The sequence below is a fragment of the Somniosus microcephalus genome, chromosome 10 (assembly GCF_052327205.1).
Source record: "Somniosus microcephalus isolate GS21.2 chromosome 10, FLI_Smic_1.0, whole genome shotgun sequence".
Lineage (NCBI taxonomy): Eukaryota > Metazoa > Chordata > Chondrichthyes > Squaliformes > Somniosidae > Somniosus > Somniosus microcephalus.
The window spans coordinates 95,988,074-96,010,527 of record NC_140996.1 but is presented as its reverse complement, the minus strand read 5'-3'; the positions used below and the strand labels follow the sequence as shown (position 1 = coordinate 96,010,527).

Here is a 22,454-nt window from a genome sequence, read left to right as displayed (position 1 = left end):
AAACAAAATGTTCTAAATATTTTACCTGTTTTGGGTTATGCTGTCACTTTGTTTCTCATCAAAGTCTTGCAGTTGTCTCTTGAGAGCTTTGTTTATCCATCAGGATGGGCACGAGGTCTGGCAGCACCCAAGGGCAAGCTTTTGGGCTACAAGTTGAACCGGCTCTGATGATGCTGTTGAAGGAGCATTTCATGCTTCCTGATGAAGCTCATGTGTCTGTCTTGGAGGTGCCTGTGGGGCATAGGTACATCAAGACATTTGAGGGAGCTCTTGGAAGATATGCACGGTCATTTCCCCATGACTGTGGTACTCTCCTCTCTCTCTCTCATTTACTTGGTTATTTTCTCTATGTTTCTTACTTTTTCACTGTTACTCAACCCCTTTCCATTTTCCTCTGCTGGTCTCTTCCTGTGTCTCTCGCTCTCTTTTAATCTGTCCTTGTGTTTCTCCTTTCCTCTCTGTTTCTTTGTTAATTTTCTTCTTGAGTCTCTGTTACTCTCCCCTTTCTCTCTTTTTTTACTTTGTCTCTATCATTGACTTCTTTTCTCTCTGCATTTAACTCTCCAATACGCTCAGTGCGCCTTCCCTTACGCCAACCATCTTTGCCAAATGCACCTTTTTCCTTAAGAGAACACTAACTTATATACAATAGAACCAGGGGCGACATGAGGGAAAAATATTTACTCAGCAAGTTATAATTGAATGCACCGCCTGAAAGGTTGGTGGAAGCAAATTCAATAGTAACTTTTAAAAGGGAATTGGATAAATATTTGAAGGGGAAAAATTTGAGAGAAACACATAGACAGATTAAGGGGAAAGAGCAGGGGAGTGGGACTAATTGGATAGCTCTTTCAATGAGCTGGCACAGGCATGATGGGCAGAATGGCCTCCTTTTGTGCTGTATCATAACTAGATCAGAACTGTGAGAATCTGGACCAACACCACAGAAGCTGTGACCAGTGCCGTGGTACGACAGAGAGCTGTAGAAGACAGCAAGCAAGAGAGCAGGGAACAGCTGGAGCAACACTGTGCACAGAGGTGTGTTGAGCAGGTGGAGGCAAAACCAGATGGTGGAGATGGACTGTCAAAATCATGTGAATGCTCTTGGTCTGTTGTCCATGCACATTCTTCTTTCACATCAGTCCTTAGGACTTCGACTCCAAGTTGGGTTGACCCTAGTGTACAGGTATGATGCTGTCTGCTGCCAGAGAGGTTGTACACAGGGTTGAGACTATTGAATGGGTATGGAAGGAGGGGAGAAGTCAGAGATCACAAGGTAGAATGGTATGTTTGTGCTTTTTATGAATTACCCAATTATTCATTTTTTTGAGTGTGTTAATTTTTATGGAATGGTATATGGCAGGTATAGGCTGTATACCACAGCTTATTTTGGTAGAATATGATTGGCTATGACCAAATAATGGTTTGGGGATCTGATTGGCTCCTAGTGACAAGTGTCTGCTATCTGAGTGATTAAGGTTCTGGGATGTGATTGGCTAGAAGGACAGTGGTCTCCAGTTCTGACATCCAATCAGTAGCCACAGAAACTATAACAAACAACACAAAATTATACTCATGCAGATACAATATTTTTATATTAAGGACTTGTATTTTTACTTCATGCTACCTGCTAATTTTAATGATTGCAGCATTGAGGCAGCACAAAATATGCTGTTGAGTGGCTGAATGCTTCAGCAGAGGGTTCAAGTTTGTGTGAGGCTAGCACCACTTAAAGCTAGCATGAATTGCTTAAAGCTAGCCTCTACCTCTTATAGGGGCAGTGCATTCTCGCTGGAGCAGGTGCTGGAAGTGGCTGGGGAAGATAGTCTGACCTGCAAGAACAGTGACTAATGGCGCAACAGGGGAGAAAGAGTGCTCCAAAGTTTTCAGGCACTGCACTAGAGACCTTGATGGAGGAGGTAGAGAGGAGGAGAGAAGCCCTCTATCCACAGGGGGCCAGGAGGCCCTCCAGACAAATGCTACAAAGTCAGTGGGAGCAGGTAGCCATGGCGGTTAATGGCAGAAGTCAAGCTCCGAGGACCTGGATGTAGTGCTGCAAAAAGCTTAATGACCTCACACGAGTGGCCAAGGTCAGTGGATTCATCTTCAAATCCAGTATCCCACCAACTGCACCAATAACCTCAGCCACTGCTCAATGCACCACACCCCCATCACTCACCTACCAACAATCTCTATCAAACAGGACACATACCCCTCATTCATAGCTTCACCTCACCCTCACACACTTAGCACTGCTGCAAGCCTCACACCCACATCTCCCAGCTTGCACACACTGCCAGCTATTCAACTATGACAGGCACATCACCCAAATAAATAGCAACACCCTCACTGAAACACTTCCCTTTCTCTGGCGAATAACCAGAGGCAGCAGGAGCTAACTGACGGGGGAGAGGCACACCTGCATGTACTTACACAATGGAGGAGATGGTGGTCACCATCATTGGAGCGGGTATCGCTGAACCAATGGCCAGCAGCGGGACTGAAACCATCGAAGATGACGGTATCCTCATACCTAATCCTCCTTCTCACGTCCCACTTCCCCTTCATCCCACAATGTCTTTTGATTTAAAAACTGCAGTTAGTGTAAGCATTCATCTCTTGCCTTCCCCCCTTCCTGTACTGCAACCCTACCCTTGTGTCTTTTTCCTTTCAGATATCCAAGAATTGCAACCTGGCCAGGCAGTGGTGGAACAGCAACAGGTGGAAGAGGAAGAAGGCAGTGGTGATGAAGACACAATACCATCACTCGATTTCACACTCACAGCCACCAGCTCAAATACTGGCACTTCATGTACTTTAAGGGATAGCTTAAACACAGGATCAGCCTGAGGTGAGACACCGGGATCGAGTACCCTGCAGCCAGGGCAGGGGGCAAGGGGAGTGCAGGTGCCAGCTCCCCGGAGGGCGAGGTCGCACGCAAGTTCTGCTGCAGAGGACTCAGATGAGAACTTCAATGGGGCAGGCTACAGAAGAAGGCTGTTTGGTGTATGCAATGAAATGCTTAGTGCGTTGGCAACCCTGCCAGAAAGCCTGCGTGCAATGTCAAGGAGCATGGAGGAGTCTGGCACGAACTTGGCACAGGGCTTTGCAGAGAGTTTGGAGCCCATCCTTTCCAGCATGGAAGTGATAGCCAACTCCATTAGCACACTGGCAGACCCAACCAGGCAGCAGCGTCTGATGGCCAATGTCTCAGCTTCCATTGCAGCACAAGCAGAAGCCACCCAATGTTTTAGGGCAGCAGTGGAAGCTCAGGCTTCTGCCATTGTGGCTGTTTTTATCAGTATGTAAAGGGGCTTGCAGGGTGTCACAGCAGTCTGTCCTCCAACAGATTACTAGGATTGCTGAGGCACCGCCCCGGGAGAGTGGCAGTGGCTCCATGGAGGATGAGCCTGCTGTCCTCTCTCAGAATGACAGCATTTGTACTTCCACCACTGCCACTCTGCCAGTGCCCTTGCTGTTGCTTGTCTGCCAGTCAGCCCAGACTACTGCCACCCATGCCCAGATGGTGTAGTCTGAAGTCGGGCATTCTAGGCCCAGAGTTGCTCAAGGTCATCCTCCAATGCTATCTGCAGTCTCCCCCACTGAAGGTCAGCAGCCTTCCACCAGCCATGCTGCAGCCACTGGGGTAGCACTGCGTAGGAGCATTCAGACAGGCAAAGGCACACACAAGACAGGCACTAAGGGAATGCACAAGTGTGATTAGTTTAGGTTTGTATGCAATATGGCATGATTTAATTTATAAATTTGATTTGTAATGTTTATTTTGTGTTGGGTTTTATTTTTGCATTGTGGCCAAGCAGACACTTTAATGGTCAGTGACTAAGGTAAGGTCTGGGATTGGTGGTGAATGTGGAATTGGGGTTGCGTTTACTGGTATTGCAGTCGGATGAGTCGGTCACGGACAGTCCAGCCAGAAATGGGCAATCTGGGTTGCCTCCTCCCTTCCTCCGCCGCTGGTCACAGTATGCCTGGTGGCAAGAGCTGTGCCCTCATGATGGCGAGGTTGTGCAGCATGCAGCAGACCACCATAAATCTCGACACCCACTCTGCCGAGTACTGCAGGCCTCCTCCAGAACGGTCCAGGCAGCGGAAGCATTATTTCAGTACGCCAATGGCCTGCTCGATAATATTTCTTGTGGCAGCATACCTTTCATTGTATGAATGCTGCCCACATGTGCATGGGTTGCACACCGGAGTCATAAGCCACGTTGTCAATGGATAGCCCTCGTCACCCAGTAGCCTCTGGTTTGTTCTGGTGGCTCAAATGCAGATGGGACAGCGGACTGCCGCAGAATTAAGGCATCGTGACTGCTGCCAGGATACCTAGCATTCATCTGCATGACTCGCTGAGTATGGTCGCACACCAGCTGGACGTTGAGGGAGTGGAATCCCTTTCAGTTGCGGTACCTCTCAGAGTGTACATGCGACACCAGCAAAGCGACGAGCATGCAATCAATGGCTCCTTGCACCATTAGGAAGCTTGCAATCCTCGTGAAGCCGCGTACTCGCTCCACCTGCTGCTCTCTGGCCAGAGAGAAGGATATGTATTCAGCCCTCTTGGAATACAGAGCCTCAGTTACCTCCCTTATGCAACAGTGTACGGCAAACTGGGCGATGTTGCAAATATCTCCTGCTCCAGCCTGGAAGTAGCCCGCGAATAAAAGTTCATGGCCACCTTCACAGCTACTGGCAAAGCGGTTCTTGCCCTGCTCTGAGGTTGCAGTTGCGGCTGCAGCAGGTGAAAGATTTCAGTGAGGACATCCTTGATGAAGAGCAGACATCTGGCACACTGTTCCTCACTGAGGTTCAAGTAGGAGCATCATTCCCTGCACACCCTGGGCGTATATGGCCTTCTGCTGAGAGCCCTTCTCCCCCTCCTCCTCCTCCCTGCAGCTTTTCCTACTCTGTGTCGCCTCTGCTCATTCTTCCTAGCATGCTGTAGACCAAGTGGAATGCCTACTACTGCACCCATATCTTGGAGCAAGTGGTCTGTGCAGAATCCTTGAATCAGGACAAAGTCCTTCAGCACCTGCCATACCACTCCTTGTAGGCTTTAGCAACTTTAAAGAATTGTACAAACCACCAAACACTTCTACAAACTCAGCAACATCCAGCAGAAATCAACCAGCAACTAACCTGTAATAGGTGATGATACCTTTAAATAGTGCTGGTGGGGCGTCCTTACTGCTGCTGCACGCGTGTTCAGCTGTGCGAGCTTAAGAGAGTGCGTTAGCTAGAGTGTTGAGCTCCAAAATGGCAGCGTTGGAGTTAAATCAGCGTTACACACTGATTGACGTCCGATCTGCCTACTCTACATATTCCAGCGCACGGTCCCTGCACCCGCACTAACGCCCTACCCAAGAGGGTGTCTGGCGCAGCCAGAAGTGTGCGTGCGCGCCGCGAATGCCATTTTAGAATCAAAATGGGCCTGTACAGCTGCCAAACAATAGGCACCACGGAGCCAACTTTTGCGGCCTTTTTGTGCTTCTTACACATACAGTATTAGGGTTGATTTTCCAATCAGGTCTCCTAATGTGCATTATTCAGACGGTGCTGTGGAATTAGTTTCATTTATATAATGTGAGCCAGGTGTTGGGAGCTCACCAGAGGAGATGGGAAATTGCAGATAAGGAGCCCTTAAAGGACTCCTTACAAGGGTTGACTGGCTAAATTAGAGATGTAGCCAATGTAAGGTACATAACCATATAATAGAGGCAAAAATGCCGGTGGCCTTTACAAAGGCTAATATATTGCATGGATATTTCAACTTTTGCAAAGGATACTTGAGGGACCAAAGTCAGCTGACAAAATTCAATGGCTGAGAAATTAAATGTGAAGGAAGGACACCAAGCCTTTGGCCAAGGAATAGAGTAGTGCAACATTTGAGCCCTCTGATGATTGGAGAAATGGAGCTGGTGCTGAATGAGCTGATAATGAAAAGAGTGACCCTGTTTACCACTCCAGAGAAATCTCCCCATAGGACAGCATTACGACATGCCTTGAAGGAAGGAGAGGCAGAGAACTTGAGGACATGGTTGACACCACCACTGGCAGTACCAGTATTATGGTGCACATTAGCTGCAGATGTCCTTGCAGCAGCTCACACAACCTTGCTGGTGATTCAAAGCGTATGCAGACACTGCCCTTCTGATAGATCCTACCTGTAAACGTAAATGTGAAGATATTGATGGGTGGGCACTATCTGTCTCTGGTGCAACCATGACTTGGCTGGCATCCCTCCATTATTGCTACTCCTCTCCTTCCTCCAAAAATGTAGGTAAAGGGGATTCATATGGAGCAACATCTGGTACCAATATTGTGGATGTTTCAAAAAACAACTTGAAGTTCCAAAACGCTTGGGACAAAGCCTCCTGAATAATGAAGTCCTAACTGGGAAAAGGGAACAAAAATCAACAAAAAGTCTAGAAAAACTATCATACAATACAGGAATACGTCTTTTATAGGGTTCTTCTGCAAAATATACCATCCTAGCAATACAGGGTACCCATTTTATATTGACGAGTCTATGATTCAGTGCGATTCTGCTGCAAACTTCAGGAAAATGCCAGGAAGTTAAATACCATAACTGAACTTCATTCATATTTTCAATCTGTCACAACCAAATCTACCTGAGTGAATGATGAAGAATAAGTTAGTTGTCCTGTAGTCACTCTGTTCCAAACACTATTATACTTATCAATCATCATAGTCCAGTAATATACTATAATTTGACTGTTTCTATCTATTCTGCCCATTTAGCTTTGATATTTTATAAAATATATCACTTATTGTTCTTAATACAACCATTTGTTGCATTTATTCTCCCTTCGGTTGTTGGTTCTTCAAGTTATCTGTTCTTGTGTTTTCTATATAGCTCTTCTATTTCTCTGCACTGTTCTTCCATCCACATCTTCTGTGCTTCAATGCACTTAATGTAACAAAGAAGACATCAAAGTTAAGCGGGTAAAATATACAGAATGCTTAACGCAATTTCCAAACAAAAGATAAATATTACAGATGAGTTAACAAGATCAGAAAATCACTACATCTGAAGTTGAGCATATTAGAAAGTATATGAAGCAAGGAAAGACAATGGAAATTATGTCATGAGAGACATGCTCCAGAATAATGAGACACTGATGTACAGAAAATGAACCTCACTCTGTAATATGATCTACAGCTCAGGAATCCTATCCACAGATGTTACATAAGAACATAAGAAATAGGAGCAAAAGTAGGCCACTCGGCCCTTCAAGCCTGCTCCACCATTGAATAAGATCATGGCTGATCTTCTATCTCAACTCCACTTTCCCATCCTATCCCCATATCCCTTGATTCCTGTAGTGTCCAAAAATCTATCGCTCACTATCTTGAATATACTCAATGACGGAGCATCCACAGCTCTATGGGTAGAGAATTCAAAAGATTCACAATCCTTCGAATGAAAAAATGTCTCCTCATCTCAGCCCTAAATGGCCGACCCCTTATTCTGAGACTGTGACCTCTAGTTCTAGATTCCCAACCATGGGAAACATCCTCCCAGCATCTACCCTGTCAAGCCCTTTAAGAATTTTATATGTTTCAATGAAATCACCTCTCATTCTTCTAAACTTTAGGGAATATAGGCCTGGTCTACTCAATCTCTCCTCAAAGGACAATCCACCTCATTCCAGGAATCAATCTAGTGAACCTTTGTTGCACTTCCTCTAAGGCAAGTATATCCTTCTTTGTACACAGTACTCCAGGTGTGATCTCACCTGTATAATTGCAGTAAGACTTCTTTACTCTTATACTCCAATCCTTTTGTCATCAAGGCTAACATACCATTTGCTTTCCTAATTGCTTGCTGTGCCTGCATGTTAACTTTCTGTGATTCGTATACAAGGATACGTAGGTCCCTCTGAATACCAACATTTACCAATCTCTCACCATTTAAAAAATACTCTGCTTTTCTATTTTTCCTACCAAAGTGGATCACTTCACATTTCTCCACATTATATTCTATCTGCCATGTTCTTGCCCATTCACTTAACCTGTCTATATCCCTTTGAAGCCTCTTTGCATCCTCCTCACAACTTACTTTCCCACACTCGGCCCCCTCACCTCAATCATTGATATAGATTGTAAATAGCTGAGGCCCAAGTACTAAGTCTTGCAGTACTCCACAAGTTACAGCCAGCAACCCGAAAATGACCCGTTTATTCCGGCACACTGTTTTCTGTCTGTTAACCATTCCTCAATCCATGCTAATCTATTACCCCCAATCCCATGAGCCCTAATTTTATGTAATACCTCTTGTGTGGCACCTTATCAAATGCTATTTGAAAATCCAAATACACTGCACCCTGTATCTACCCTGCTAGCTACAATCTCAAAAAACTAACAGGTTTGGCAAACACGATTTTCCTTTCATAAATCCATGTTGACTCTGCCCACCCATATCATGATTTTCTAAGTGCCCTGCTGCCACATCCCTAATAATAGATTCTAGCATTTTCCCTACTACTGATGTCAGGCTAACTGGTCAACAGTTCCGTGTTTTCTCTCTCCCTCCTTTCTTGAATAGCGGGGTTACATTTGCTATCTTCCAATTCATGGGGACCATTCTATAACCTAGGAAATTCTGGAAGATCAAAACCAATGCATCCACTACATAGAGTCATAGACACCTCTTTTAAAACCTTAGGATGTAGGCCATCAGGTCCAGGGGATTTATTGGCTTTTAGGTCCATAAATTTCTCCAGTACTATTTCTTTACTAATACTAATAAGTTCCTAATTCTCACTCGACCCTTGGTTCTCCACTATTTCCAGAATGTTTTTTGTGTCTTCTTCCGTGAAGACAGATACAAAGTATTTGTTTAATTTCTGCGCCATTTCCTTATTCCCCATTATAATTTCTCCTGCCTCTGCCTGTAAGGGACCCATGTTTACTTTCACTCATCTCTTTCTTTTTACATACCTGTAGAAGCTTTTACAATCTGTGTTATGTCTCTTGCTAGTTTACTCTCATTCTATTTTCTCTCTCTATCAATTTTTTCTTAGTCACCCTGTGCTGAATTCTAAAATACTTCCAATCTTCGGGCTTACTACTCTTTTTGGCAACATTATAAGCCTCTTCCTTTAATCTAATACCATATTTAACTTATCTTGTTAGCCACAGTTGGACCAATTTTCCCATGGGGTTTTTATGCCTTAAGGGAATGTAAAATGCGAATTATGAATTGTTTCTATAAATGTCTGCCATTGATTATGTACCATCACATCTTTTAATCTAGTTTCCCAAACAACCTTGGCCAACTCACCCCTCATACCTACGTAGTTTGCTTTGTTCAGATTTAAGACCCTAGTTTCGGACTAAATCACTCTCAAACTCAATATAAAATGCTATCATATTATGATCATTCTTCCCAGAGGCTCCTTTACTACAATGTTATTAATGAATCTCTCTCATTGCATATTACTATATCTAACATACTCAACACACTGATCTAGAAAACTACCTTGAATGCATTTCATGGAGTCATCCTCCGCACCAATACTGCAAATTTGGTTTGCCCAGTCTATATGAAAATTAAAGTCCCCATGATTGCTGCATTATCCTTGTTACATGCACCTCTAATTTCCTGATTTATACTGTGTCCAGCACCACAACTATTGTTAGGGTGCCTATAAACTACTCCTGCCAGTGTTTCTGCCCCTTGTTGTTTCTTAGCTCCACTCAACGTGATTTGGGTGGAGCATCTTGATTTTCTGAACTAAGATCCTTTCACTCTACTGTCTTTATCCCATCCTTTATTATCAGGGCTACCCCCAACCCCCTCCTTTTTCATTTTGCCTATCTGTATTCACAACACCTCCGAAAAAAATCGAAGGCCACAGAATGTGGAGAATGTAGAAACATCAGTCTCATGAGCCCTGCTGTGAAAGCCCTGCCAAGAATCAAGAATCAAAGAACAACAAAAATAGCTGGATTTGGAACTAGGCATGGAACAGATTGGTTTTCGAAGTGTGAAAAGAACGTGCAAAGGAATATTTGATTTGAAAATGCTTTTTAGCAGGCAATAGAAATAAAAAAAGAATTGTATCTGTGCTTTATTATAAAAGGCTTGACATGTTGAAATACAAAAGATCAAAAGATGTCCTGGGAAAGTTTGAATCGATCAGACTTATTAAAGATCTTTACTAAAAACAAGCAGTATATATATATAAAAACCGCCAGCATTACCAATTCATGGGTTTTAATATATAAATCAATAGGTGATACTGTAACTTCCTTCCTCTGGAGGTGGCACTGCAAATTTCTTTAAAAAAACAGTAATGTAGATATTCCTCTTCCCTGCCTCTGGGGAATCAGGAAAAAAGGTGGAGGGTTGTTAAATCAGGTCTCCAGCCCTCCTGTACTTTCTGATATTTCCTGAGGCATTCTCAACCTATGCAAGGGGACCCAAGTCCAAAATAGGTGCAGGCTCAGTGAGGCTGGAGGGGGAATGTTCAGCCTCCCTGCAGATTAACTAAAGCAAAATACTGTAAATGCTAGAAATCTGAAATAAAGAGAAAATGCTGGAAATACTCAGCAGGTAAGGCAGCACCTGTGGAGAGAGAAACAGAGTTAACATTTCAGGTCAATGACCTTTCATCCAATTTATATATTAAAACCCATGAATTGGTAATGCTGCCAGTTCTCACGAAAGGCCATGTCCTGGGGCAGGATGAAGATAATGCAGGCAAGATGACTCATTTTTACTGACTCACCCATCTCACCTTGGGGCTTCTGACTACCACTCTGCAGCAGCAGACAGAAGGCCCTGATGGTAGCGGCCAGGAGCACAGTTGTTGGTCTCTCAGGCATTGTGGTCTGTCACAGCTTGTATACGCAAGCACAATTAAAATGTTGTCAAACTTGGCTCAGTGGTAGCACTCTCACCTCTGGGATAGAATGTTGTGGGTTTAAATCCCATTCCAGAATTTAGGGTGACACCACAGTGCAGTACTGAGGGAGTGCTGCACTGTTGGAGGTGCCATCTTTCGGATGAGATGTTAAACTGACCTCTAAGGTAGATGTAAAAGACCCCATGACACTATTTGAAGAAGAGCAGGGGTGTTCTCTTGGTGTTTTGGCCAATATTTATCCCTCAACCAACGTCATTATTATGAGTTTTCCTGCCATTTATCTCATTGCTCTTTGTGGGATCTTGCTGTGTGCAAATTGGCTGCCATGTTTCCTACATAACAGTTTAAAAATATTTAATTGGCTGTAAAGTGCTTCAGGATGTCCTGAGCAACTTTCCCTCTAAGCTGCGTGGCTGTCCAGCCTGGGACCGGCTTTTTCAAAGTTAAATTTCGTGTGCGAAACTTTGAATGGGCAGCGCAACCCCTTAAAGGTGCCACGCACCCACAAAAATTAGGGGGAACATTGGTCCTGAAAGGTGCTATATAAATACAAATTCTTTGGCCTAGCAATTCGGTTGGTTGCGCCAGCGATTAGCGCCTAATGAGCCCGAGATTTGGGGCGTTACCCAATTTTCGGGCGGGCGCAGTGATCCCAGCGCTTCCCGCCATATTGAGTAGCCTTTTAGCGCCGGCACTAACTCTTTGCGACTGCTTGCGGGCGCAGCCAGATCATGACGTCATTTCATTGTGCAACGCCTTTTTGGTGCCCTGAACCGGAAATTCAGTGGCGCCCCCCTCTGTTCCGCCTGGCGCTATTAGTGACAGTTGGATGGAACGTTACCAGGTACTTCTCGGACTCGGGGGGCGCTCTTGAAAGGGGACAGCACTAGTATAAAAGCGGCAGCCATTTGGCCTGGCCATCCTGCTCGCTGCTGGAGAGAGTTGCGGCCTTCAGTTGCAGAGAGTTCTCCTCTTGAGCCAGAGGTGCCTTGGGACCTTCAGCCCTGTCCAGAACAGTTGGATCCAGAGAGATTACTGCGTCTAACTCGTCTGACAGAATAATGGGAGCTGCTTTGGAGGAGAACGTCATCCTGGCTGAACAACTGGCAAGGGCGCAGAGATGGAGGGAGAGAGGGCCGGGATTGGCCAGAAGGAGGAGGGCCAATGGACGTTGCCAAATCTGACCATACGCTGCCAGGGTTTTCAGGCAGCAGGTCTCATACCTTACCATGTCGGAGGAGCAGTGTCTGCGAAGGCTCAGGTTCGGTAAGGATGTTGTGACTGAGCTGTGTCACCTGCTTGCTGAGGACCTGCAGCCACGGCTACGGTGCAGGACCTCTCTGTCGGTGGCCGTCAAAGTCACTGTTGCCCTCAACTTTTATGCCAGCAGCTCGTTTCAGGCAGCAACTGGGGACATCTCAAATATCTCACAATTTGCGGTGCATTGCTGCATCCGGCAAGTGACAGCTGCCCTCTATAGAAGGAGGCGTGAATTAATCACCTTCCCTGTGACCTTGGAGAAGCAGGGGGAGCGCGCGCAGGGCTTCGTGGCTATTGCGGACTTCCCCATGGTGCAGGGGGCCATTGATTGCACACACGTGGCTTTGCGGGCGCCATTACAGAATCCTGAGGAGTTCCGCAACTAAAAGGAGTTCCACTCCCTTAATGTGCAGCTGGTCTGTGATCACCGGCAGATGATCATGGCGGTCAACGCACAATTCCCTGGCAGCAGCCGTGATGCGTTCATCCTGCGGCAGACCTCAGTGGCTGACCTTTTTGAGGCCCCGGCTCACCCACGAGGCTGGCTTCTTGGTGACAAGGGCTATCCTCTCTGCCCATGGCTCATGACCCCACTCCGTTTGCCCAGCACTCCGGCAGAACAGCATTACAACAACAGCCATCAGGCCACCAGGAACATTGTGGAGCACACAATTGGTGTGCTGAAGCAGCATTTCCGTTGTCTAGACCATTCGGGGGGTGCCCTACAGTACTCGCCGGAGCATGTGGCGCGCATCGTCGTTGTCTGCTGCATGCTCCACAACCTGGCCATTCGACGCACCCAGCCAATGCCAGCTGACCCTCAAGGCCCAGCAGAGCAGGCGGACGAGGAGGAGGAGGATGAGGAGCATGCGGACGAGGAGGATCAGGAGGAAGATGGGAGGGCTCCAGAAACTGGAAGGGCCATTCGTCAGAGGCTCATAAGGACTCGGTTCTAGGCCCCTCGGACGGAATGGTGGCTGTGATTCGAACAGCGTCCTTCGGTTCGCAGTAAGCCTATGAAGGCCACCATGATTGTAAATAGTCTACAGCTCCATTGTTAATTTAAAAAAAACTTTATTTTCAAACAAGTGCTTCCTTCCAGCATGACAACGTAATGGTAACAGAAATCATAATTAACAAACTAACAGATAACTGTCTGGCAACCTGGCGAGACTAACCAAAACATAACAAACAAACACAGCAGGTGTGGATGGCCTTAAATTCGAAAAAAGACACGTCTTAGCACCTCCCTCTACTGTTGACCCATTGATGGAGACCGACTCCTCTTACGAGGTCGGCCCCTTCCCTTCCTGCAGCTCCTCCGTAATTGGACCCCAGTGGCTGCGTCAAGGCTGGGGGACACCTGCTGAGTGTCTGGAAGCGCTGAAGCCCCTGAGGGACGGCCTGGACGACCTCTGGGCTTGGAGGGCCCGCAAGCAGGCTGCTCCAACTGGGCATGTCTGGAAGCAGTCTGCCGTGCAGGTGGTGGCAGCTGCACTGCTGACGCTCCAGCGGTGGCATCAGGACTGCTCACATACAGAGAGAGGACACCTGCACTGTGGTCGGCCGACACACTGGCACTCTGACGGGGCCGCACCGGATCATCCGCCACAATCGGCAACAGTGAGTGTTCGCGTGGCCTCAATTTGTGTGTGGACAAGGCCAGCAAGTGACTGCGTCGCAGCAGTGAGGACCTGCGTGGCAGGATCCAGTGCTTCGGAGAAGCCATGGACAGTCCTTTCCACTGCTTCGGACAAGGCCGGAACAGTCCTTTCCACTGCCTCAGCCAAGCCCTGGACAGTCCTTTCCATTGCTGCCCCAAAGTCCAGCACACCCTTTGCCAGTGTGTCGATCGACTCAGGCATCCTCCCCACTGCAGCCATAAGCTCAGTGTGCCTGAGCCGGGCCTGTGCACTCATTTCGGCAAGGCTACGCACCTCCTCTGCACTCTGTGCAGCAGTCATGGTGGCCTGCCTCGCCCTCTGGGGAGACGGCCCCCGAGCGTCCCTAGCCCCCGCGTGTTGCTGCAGGCCGCTGGTTCCTGCAACTGGCTCCTCATCAGAGCACCCCCCCCTCCCCCCCAGGGAACTACTATCCCCAGTCTCCAGATGCGGTGGCTCCCCTGAGGCTGCCACGGATGGTCCGGCTTCCTCCTGGTCGTCGCCTCCGGAGGCACTGGCACTGGCAGCTTGAGTGGCCGGCTCCCGAGCTGGTGATGCAGCATCTGAAAGCAGGGAGGTTGAAGAGTGGCTTTAGCAAAAGGACAGTTTGGCAGCAAGGGATGCAAGAGTGCGGCAATGCTATGACATGGGTCCACATTGAGAAAGCATGCTGGCGGGGGAAGCAACTGGAAGGAGACAGCTGTAATAGTTGAGAACCTTACCATCGCTGTGGACAATGGGGTCGGCAGCTGCAGTGGTGACAGGACCACTCAGACGTCCTCCCACAATCTGGTGCACTATCTCCTCGAGATCCGTCAGAGGCTCCACTTGAGGACGACCTCCTCCGGTGCGAAACTGTTCCTTGCAGTTTCTTGCCAGCTTGGCCTGCAGGGGAAAGGACGGGAAGTGATGTTACATGATGCCCTGAGTTATCATCTCATGCCCCCCATGGTGGAACAGCCCTTACATGATGCCCTGAGTTATCATCTCATGCCCCCCATGGTGGAACAGCCCTTACATGATGCCCTGAGTCAAATGTGGGTGTGTGTGACCAGAAAGGGCCATGGGTGCTTGCTGACAGATGGCAATTGTAGGGGTTTCTCTTGCTCGTTCTGGTCTCCTACCAGGCTTCGTGCAATAATTACCCTTGAGTGGTTCGACCCACTCTCCCCTACGGTTCTAGACCTTGGACTTAGGTGCAGGGAACTGTAGTGCAGAGAAAAACTCAATAGACCAGGTTGAATAGCACGAAATGGATGCTTTTACTATTAAACAGTTTGCAGCATTATAAAATACATGTCATAAGCACAGATTAATGTAACTACAAGCATACACATATCTATAAACTTAACTCTATGGAAATGGGGAACACACGGCACATCGTAAAAGGGGAAACACATTACGATTACCCTTACCCCCTCCCCTAGACCTAGACTAAGTTTCGACTTGAGGAACTCGGAATCATGCTCACCACTTTCAGATTCGCAAAAGAGGGGGTTCGCAGCCCTTTTGGCACAGCTTTCCGTCATCACGTGGATTTGGAAACTTCTGGCGCAGCTTGTTTTTCTCTCTCAGGTGATGAGGCAGCGGACACAGCCTCGATGAGCGCTCGTCATGACTGAATCCGTTAAAAGTTGTTGAAGAACCGGATGTCCATGGAAGACTCAGTCACCGATTCCTAGTCGAATGGTATGTTGAGGCCCTGGAGGGCTAGGCCCGGAATGTCCTTTTTCTCCGGCCTGGATCGTCAGTTTTCCTGAGGGTGTCTTCTTCTTCGGCCTGGGTCGTCGATGATCTCCCGACAAAAGTACCCGGGCCACCCTCGTCGTCTTCTCGTCGTGGCCGAGCCTTGCCTGGCCGAACATCGACCACGTCCCGAAACCGAAGTGCTGTCTTAACCGGAAAGTCTGTCCCAGTGCGTTGAAGAAATGAAAACCCGAGGTGAAGCTTGAATTCCAGAAGAAGCGTACCGTAGAAGAACCGTTTGAGTTCCGAAGCTCCTGATGAAGTTCTGAAGCGTTAAGCTCCTGATGGACTTTTCAATCCATAGTTATACCTTTTTGGGACAGTCTTATCTCCCGCCAAATCATAGTCCAGTCTTTGTAATATTTTTGGCGGGCAGAAATCTCTGCAGGGGCGCTTTGTCTTGTGACGGGAGCCGGTGATAGCTTAACTGGCCTTCCTGGCCGATAATGTCTTTTACTTTGTCACCGTAACTCGGTTCGCATATTGATCGGTCTGGAGATTGCCCTTGATGGCTGTTAAACGGTCTTTCCTTTGTACAGTAAATGGGTTTAAGTGTTCATTCAATTGTCCGCCCATTTCTTGATGGGCCTCATCCTGTTACCTGAAACTGTCTTGTACTTAGAATCCAATTAATATGTATGCTCAGTTCCCTGAGTTTAGGTTTCCCGATACTGGCTTTCGCGGGCTTACTGTCCTCAATCCACAAGCCTGTCTGGCTTGCAGTAACAGAAATCAAATGGTCCCAGAAACTGATCACGAGGTCCGGCGGCCATTTTGTATGCCCCTTTTTATCAAAGGTTTTTCTGTACAAGCTTTCTCTTGGTCAATAAACTGTCTTATTAACCCTGTTTTGTTGCGTGATTAAATTACGGAAAATTTCGAATCTTACACAATTGGGGCATAGCGCACCCTGTAGCCATAAAGTCAGGTGCTAATGGAGGGATGCATAAGTTTACATAAACACCACTCACCCTCACGACCCAAGTGAGGTTGTTGAATTTCTTCCTGCACTGCACAGGGCTCCTGGTCGCCATGCTGCTGGAGTTGACCCTCTGAGAAACATCCCTCCAAGCTCATCGGTAGTCCTTATGATTAGGCCTCCTGCCATTGTCGGGGTAGAGGACATCTCGCCGGCGCTCCACTGCGGCCACCAATTCCTCCAGAGACTCATTGGTGAAGCGCTCTGCTCTCTGCCTCACCCTCTCCATCTGCTCCAAGTTTTTTGCGCCAGAGAAGGACCTGTGCCAATTTGCAGGCCTACAAGGCGCAGAGTGTGGATGCTGGAGCTGCCTGACCCATCCCTTTAAGAGCTGGCCGGCGCCTGGAAGTCTCGTGGTCATCGGTAATGGAGAGCACCTGCGCTGCGGCCGGACGCCCCGATATTGGGTTGCGCCGGCATGTTAGCGCCTTAGGAGCCCCGTGTAATGCCTGAACTCGCGCCTCAATCACCTTTGGGGCGCTGCAACCCAATATCGCATGAGGTGTCGATAAGTTGCGTCTGGCTATAAAATTTGCGTTCCGCCAATTCTAACATCCCAAGCGGGGCTATACACAATTTCTAGGCCTTTATCTTTTAATGACATACCTTTGTTATGACACTAACAATGCCCAAGGCCACAGGAAATTTGCTAGTAATATACTAAACTCTGAGATCTGTGACAGTGCATCATTGTGACAATTGAGCAAACTTCAATCACTCCTGTGTGACACTAACGTGAATTTCAATAGGGTATAGTCACAGTCACAACTTACACCCTGCAAAGCACAATTCCTCCATCGGTGGCTCTTTAGAGCTTCTTCTCTGCAAGCCCTCAGCTTTCCTCAAGCCTTCGAGCCACCTTCCAGCATGTTCACGACAAGCCTTCAGCCAGAGTCCAACTCCTGCAATTTATTTTTCATACTTCCCCAGATTTGATTTAAATTTTTTGCTGCCTCACATCACACCCCATTTCAAAATAAGTATATTCTTCTGCTGTGTGGTATGGGAACCTACTGTAGGAAGATAAAGGGCAGATAATCAGTCATAAGAATGTGCTAAGAAAATCAAACAATAAATATTTTAATACCACTCTGCCCCAATCCTGGGCCCCACTTCTTCTGCCATTCTCTTGCCCTAGTCCCAAGCCTTGCTACTTGGGACTGTAGTGAATTTATTTGACACACATACAAAGGGGGAGAAATTCGCTACCTTAGCGCCCCCAATTAGCGCCTGGTGGGGGCGTTAATGGGGAACTGAGGCGAATCCAGCGCCGCATGTCAAATTTGGCCCCCAATTAGCGCTGTCACTACAAGTTAGCGCTGGAGGCTTCGGCGGCAGGTCGATCATGATGTCAGCAAGCGTGCAACACAATCTGCCAAATTGAGTATCACCCCCTGCCTTAGCCCCTGGTCCCAAAAGCAACAGGGAAAGGTGGCATCAAGCAGGCGGATGCCGGCTCCAGGGGCGCTACTTAAAGGCATCCTCAGTAATGAGTCGCAGCTGTCAGGTTCGTGGAGTTTCAGTGCTTCCTTGTCAGTTTGAGATAGCTCAAGAGTTGAATTCAGTCATTCAAAGGATGTTTAGTCTCTGGAGTGTTATGGCTTCTAAAAGTTAGTTACATTTATTCTCACAAAATATCAAAGTGCTGCGCTTCCTTACATTAATGGGGGCTGTACTGGCAGTCAACCTTGCCCTCCAAGATCTACAGCGGAGGGAGCACAGGCAGTGAGAAAGATTGGAATATGTGGCCAGAGGGAGGAGGAGGGCCATCAGGGCTCTCAACAGGAGGCCTTACTCTCTGAGGATCTTCCAACAGCAATTCTCCTACCTCCAATTAAACAGTCTTAGAAGGCTTCGCTTCAGCAAGGAGGTGGTCACAGAACTTTGCCACCTCCTGCAACCACACCTGGAGTACTGCATGCAGTTTTGGTCTCTTTATTTAAGGAGGGATGTACTTGCATTGGAGGCAGTTCAGAGAAGGTTCACTAGGTTAATTCCTCAGATGAAGAGGTTGTCTTATGAAGAAAGGTTGAGCAAGTTGGGCCTATACTCATTGGAGTTTAGAAGAATGAGAGGTGATCTTATTGAAACATATAAGATTATGAGGGGGCTTGACAGGATAGATGCAGAGAGGATGTTTCACCTCGTGGGGGTGTCTAGAACTAGGGGGCATAGTTTCAGAATAAGGGGTCACCCATTTAAAACTGAGATGAGGAGGAATTTCTTCTCTCAGAGGGTCTATGAATCTTTGGAATTCTCTCCCTCAGAGCTGTGGAGGCTGGGTCATTGAATATATTTCAGGTGGAGATAGACAGATTTTTGAATGATAAGGGAGTCAAGGGTTATGGGGAGTGGGCAGGAAAGTGGAGTTGAGGCCAAGACCACATCAGCCATGATCTTATCGAATGGTGGAGCAGGCTCGAGGGGCCAAATGGCCTACTGCTGCTCCTATTTCTTATGTTATGTTTTTATGAGAGGAGGAGGACGAGGACGAGGACGAGGACGAGGACGAAAAGGAATAGGAGCGAGGGAGGAGGCAGCCACTCAATCGGCCTTCTGGAAGGATGGTCAGTGACCGCCTCATCAGACTGCAGTTCCAGTAAATTCAACTCCAGGTCCCCGTTGCTCACCACATCCACGTCAAGCCACCCCTGTCGCAGGCCATATCATAGTGCACAGCTGAAATGAGAGACAGTACAAAATTATCCAAAGTGAATTAAATTTATCAATAATCAGTGAACACATCTTTACAACAACAACATTTACTTTTCGGCTGCAGCACGGCTGGTGGAAGGCTGCTGAGTGTCCGTGCGAGAGACTTTAGATGTCCTTGCAGGATGCCCTCGACCAGCTCTGGGTCTGGAAGGCCCAGCTGTACAATGCACCAGCTCAGTAAGGGCAGCAGCAGTCTGGGCTGGCTGGATGACAGGCAGCGATGAGGGCAATGGCGGTGTGGCAGTGGTGGGAGCAGGAATGCTGTCATCCTGAGAGGGGACAGCAGGTTCCTGCTCCACTCACCCACTGCCACTCCGCCGGGGCAGCACCTCAGGATCCCTAGCAATCTGTTGCAGCACAGATTGCTGGCCTGCTGCGATACTGTGAAAGCCCCGATCTACAGTGGTAGACCCAGCCACGATAGCAGCAGTCAGAGCTTGCATGGCATCAAGCTGAGACTGTATGAGAGCAGTCTGAGATTGAATGGCACCAACCATAGACTGAATTACAGCACTAAGACATTGCGTCACATCCACCTGTGCTGCAATGGAAGCTGCCAAATCACTCATCACACATGACATTAGGTCTGGGTCGCCGCGGTCTCTCTGGGAGTCTACCATCCTTTCCAGACTAGAAATGATGGGCTTCATGGTCATAGAGTCATAGAGTCATAGAGTAATACAGCACGGATAGAGGCCCTTCGGCCCATCGTGTCCGCGCCGGCCATCAAGCCCTGCCTAATCTAATCCCATATTCCAGCATTTGGCCCGTAGCCTTGTATGCTATGGCATTTCAAGTGCACATCCAAATGCTTCTTAAATGTTGTGAGGGTTTCTGCCTCCACAATCCTTTCAGGCAGTGAGTTCCAGACTCCAACCACCCTCTGGGTGAAAAAGTTCTTTCTCAAATCCCCTCTAAACCTCCCGCCCTTTACCTTGAATCTATGCCCCCTAGTTATTGACCCCTCTACTAAGGGAAAAAGCTCCTCAGCATCCATCCTATCTATGCCCCTCATAATTTTGTACACCTCAATCATGTCCCCCCTCAGCCTCCTCTGCTCCAAGGAAAACAAACCCAATCTGCCCAGTCTCTCTTCATAGCTGAAGCGCTCCAGCCCTGGTAACATCCTGGTGAACCTCCTCTGCACCCTCTCTAACGCGATCACATCCTTCCTGTAGTGTGGCGACCAGAACTGCACACAGTATTCCAGCTGTGGCCTAACCAGTGTTTTTTACAGCTCCATCATAACCTCCTTGCTCTTATATTCAATGCCTCGGCTAATGAAGGCAAGTATCGCATATGCCTTTTCTACCACCTTATCCACCTGTTCCGCCGCCTTCAGGGATCTGTGTACTTGCACACCCAGATCCCTCTGACCCTCCGTCTTGCCTAGGGTCTTTCCATTCATTGTGTATTCCTTTGCCTTGTTAGTCCCCCCAAAGTGCATCACCTCGCACTTTTCCGGGTTAAATTCCATTTGCCACTGTTCCGCCCATCTGACCAACCCATCTATATCGTCCTGCAGACTGCGGCTACCCTCCTCGCTATTTACCACCCTACCAATTTTTGTATCATCCACGAACTTACTGATCATACCCTTTACATTCATATCCAAGTCATTAATGTAGACCACAAACAGCAAGGGACCCAGCACCGATCCCTGTGGTACCCCACTGGCCACAGGCTTCCAGTCACAAAAACAACCTTCGACCATCACCCTCTGCCTTCTGCCACTAAGCCAGTTTTGTATCCAATGTGCCAAGGCACCCTGGATTCCATGGGCTCTTACCTTCTTGACCAGTCTCCTGTGCGGGACTTTATCGAAGGCCTTACTGAAATCCATGTATACCACATCCACTGCGTTACCCTCATCCACACACCTAGTCACCCCCTCAAAAAATTCAATCAAATTAGTCAGACATGATCTTCCCTTGACAAAGCCATGTTGACTATCCCTGATTAATCCTTGCCTCTCCAAGTGGAGACAAATTTTGTCCCTCAGGATTTTTTCCAATAATTTTCCTACCACTGATGTTAGGCTCACTGGCCTGTAGTTCCCCGGTTTTTCCCTACTACCCTTCTTGAATAATGGTACTACATTAGCGGTTCTCCAGTCCTCTGGCACATCCCCTGTGGCCAGAGAGGTCCTGAATATATGTGTTAGAGCCCCCGCAATCTCCTCCTTTGCCTCACACAGCAGCCTGGGATACATTTCATCTGGACCTGGGGATTTATCCATTTTTAGGCCAGCTAAAACCGCCAATACCTCCTCCCTCTCGATGTTAATATGTTCGAGCATATCACAGTCCCCCCGCCCTATTTCTATGTCTACATCGTCCTTCTCCATAGTGAAAACAGATGCAAAAAATTCATTTAGAACCCCTCCTACATCTTCCGGCTCCACACACAGATTGCCACTTTTGTCCCTAATGGGCCCTATTTTTTCCCTAGTTATCCTCTTACCCTTAATATACTTATAAAACATCTTCGGATTTTCCTTTATTTTGCTCGCCAGTGTTATTTCATGGCCCCTCCTTGATCTCCTAATTTCTTTTTTAAGTATCCCCCTGCACTTTTTGTACTCCTCTAGGGCTTCCTCCGTCTTTAGCCTTTTGTATCTACCAAAAGCCCTCCTTTTTTTCCTAATCCATTCTCGTATATCCCCTGACATCCAAGGTTCCCTGTGGTTTTTGGAACCACCCTTGACCTTTACGGGAACATGTTGCCATTGTATGATCTCAATCTCCCTTCTGAAAGCCTCCCATTGCTCCAATGCGGATTTTCCTGCAAGTAGCTGATCCCAGTCCATTTTGGCCAGATCCTGCCTTATCCTATTAAAATCGGCCTTCCCCCAATTTAGAACCTTTATTTCCGGCCCATCCCTGTCCTTTTCCATGACCACCTTAAATCTTACCATATTATGGTCACTATCACCAAAGTGCTCACCTACTAGCACTTTTTCCACTTGGCCGGCCACATTCCCTAGAATTAGGTCCAGTACCGCCCCCTCTCTTGTAGGACTTTCTACATGCTGGCTCAAAAAGCTCTCCTGGATGCACTTTAAGAATTCTACACCCTCTGAGCCTTTCACACTCTGACTATCCCAGTTAATATTGGGGAAGTTGAAATCCCCCATTATTATTACCCTATTATTTGCACATTTCTCTGAGATTTGCCTAC

At 47.5% G+C, this 22,454-nt stretch overlaps 1 pseudogene; it reads left to right on the top strand.

Moving 5' to 3' along the window:
* Positions 1 to 168, top strand: part of LOC147111581 (uncharacterized) — an 80,458-nt pseudogene extending 80,290 nt beyond the window's left edge.
* The last annotated feature ends 22,286 nt before the right edge of the window (positions 169 to 22,454 follow it).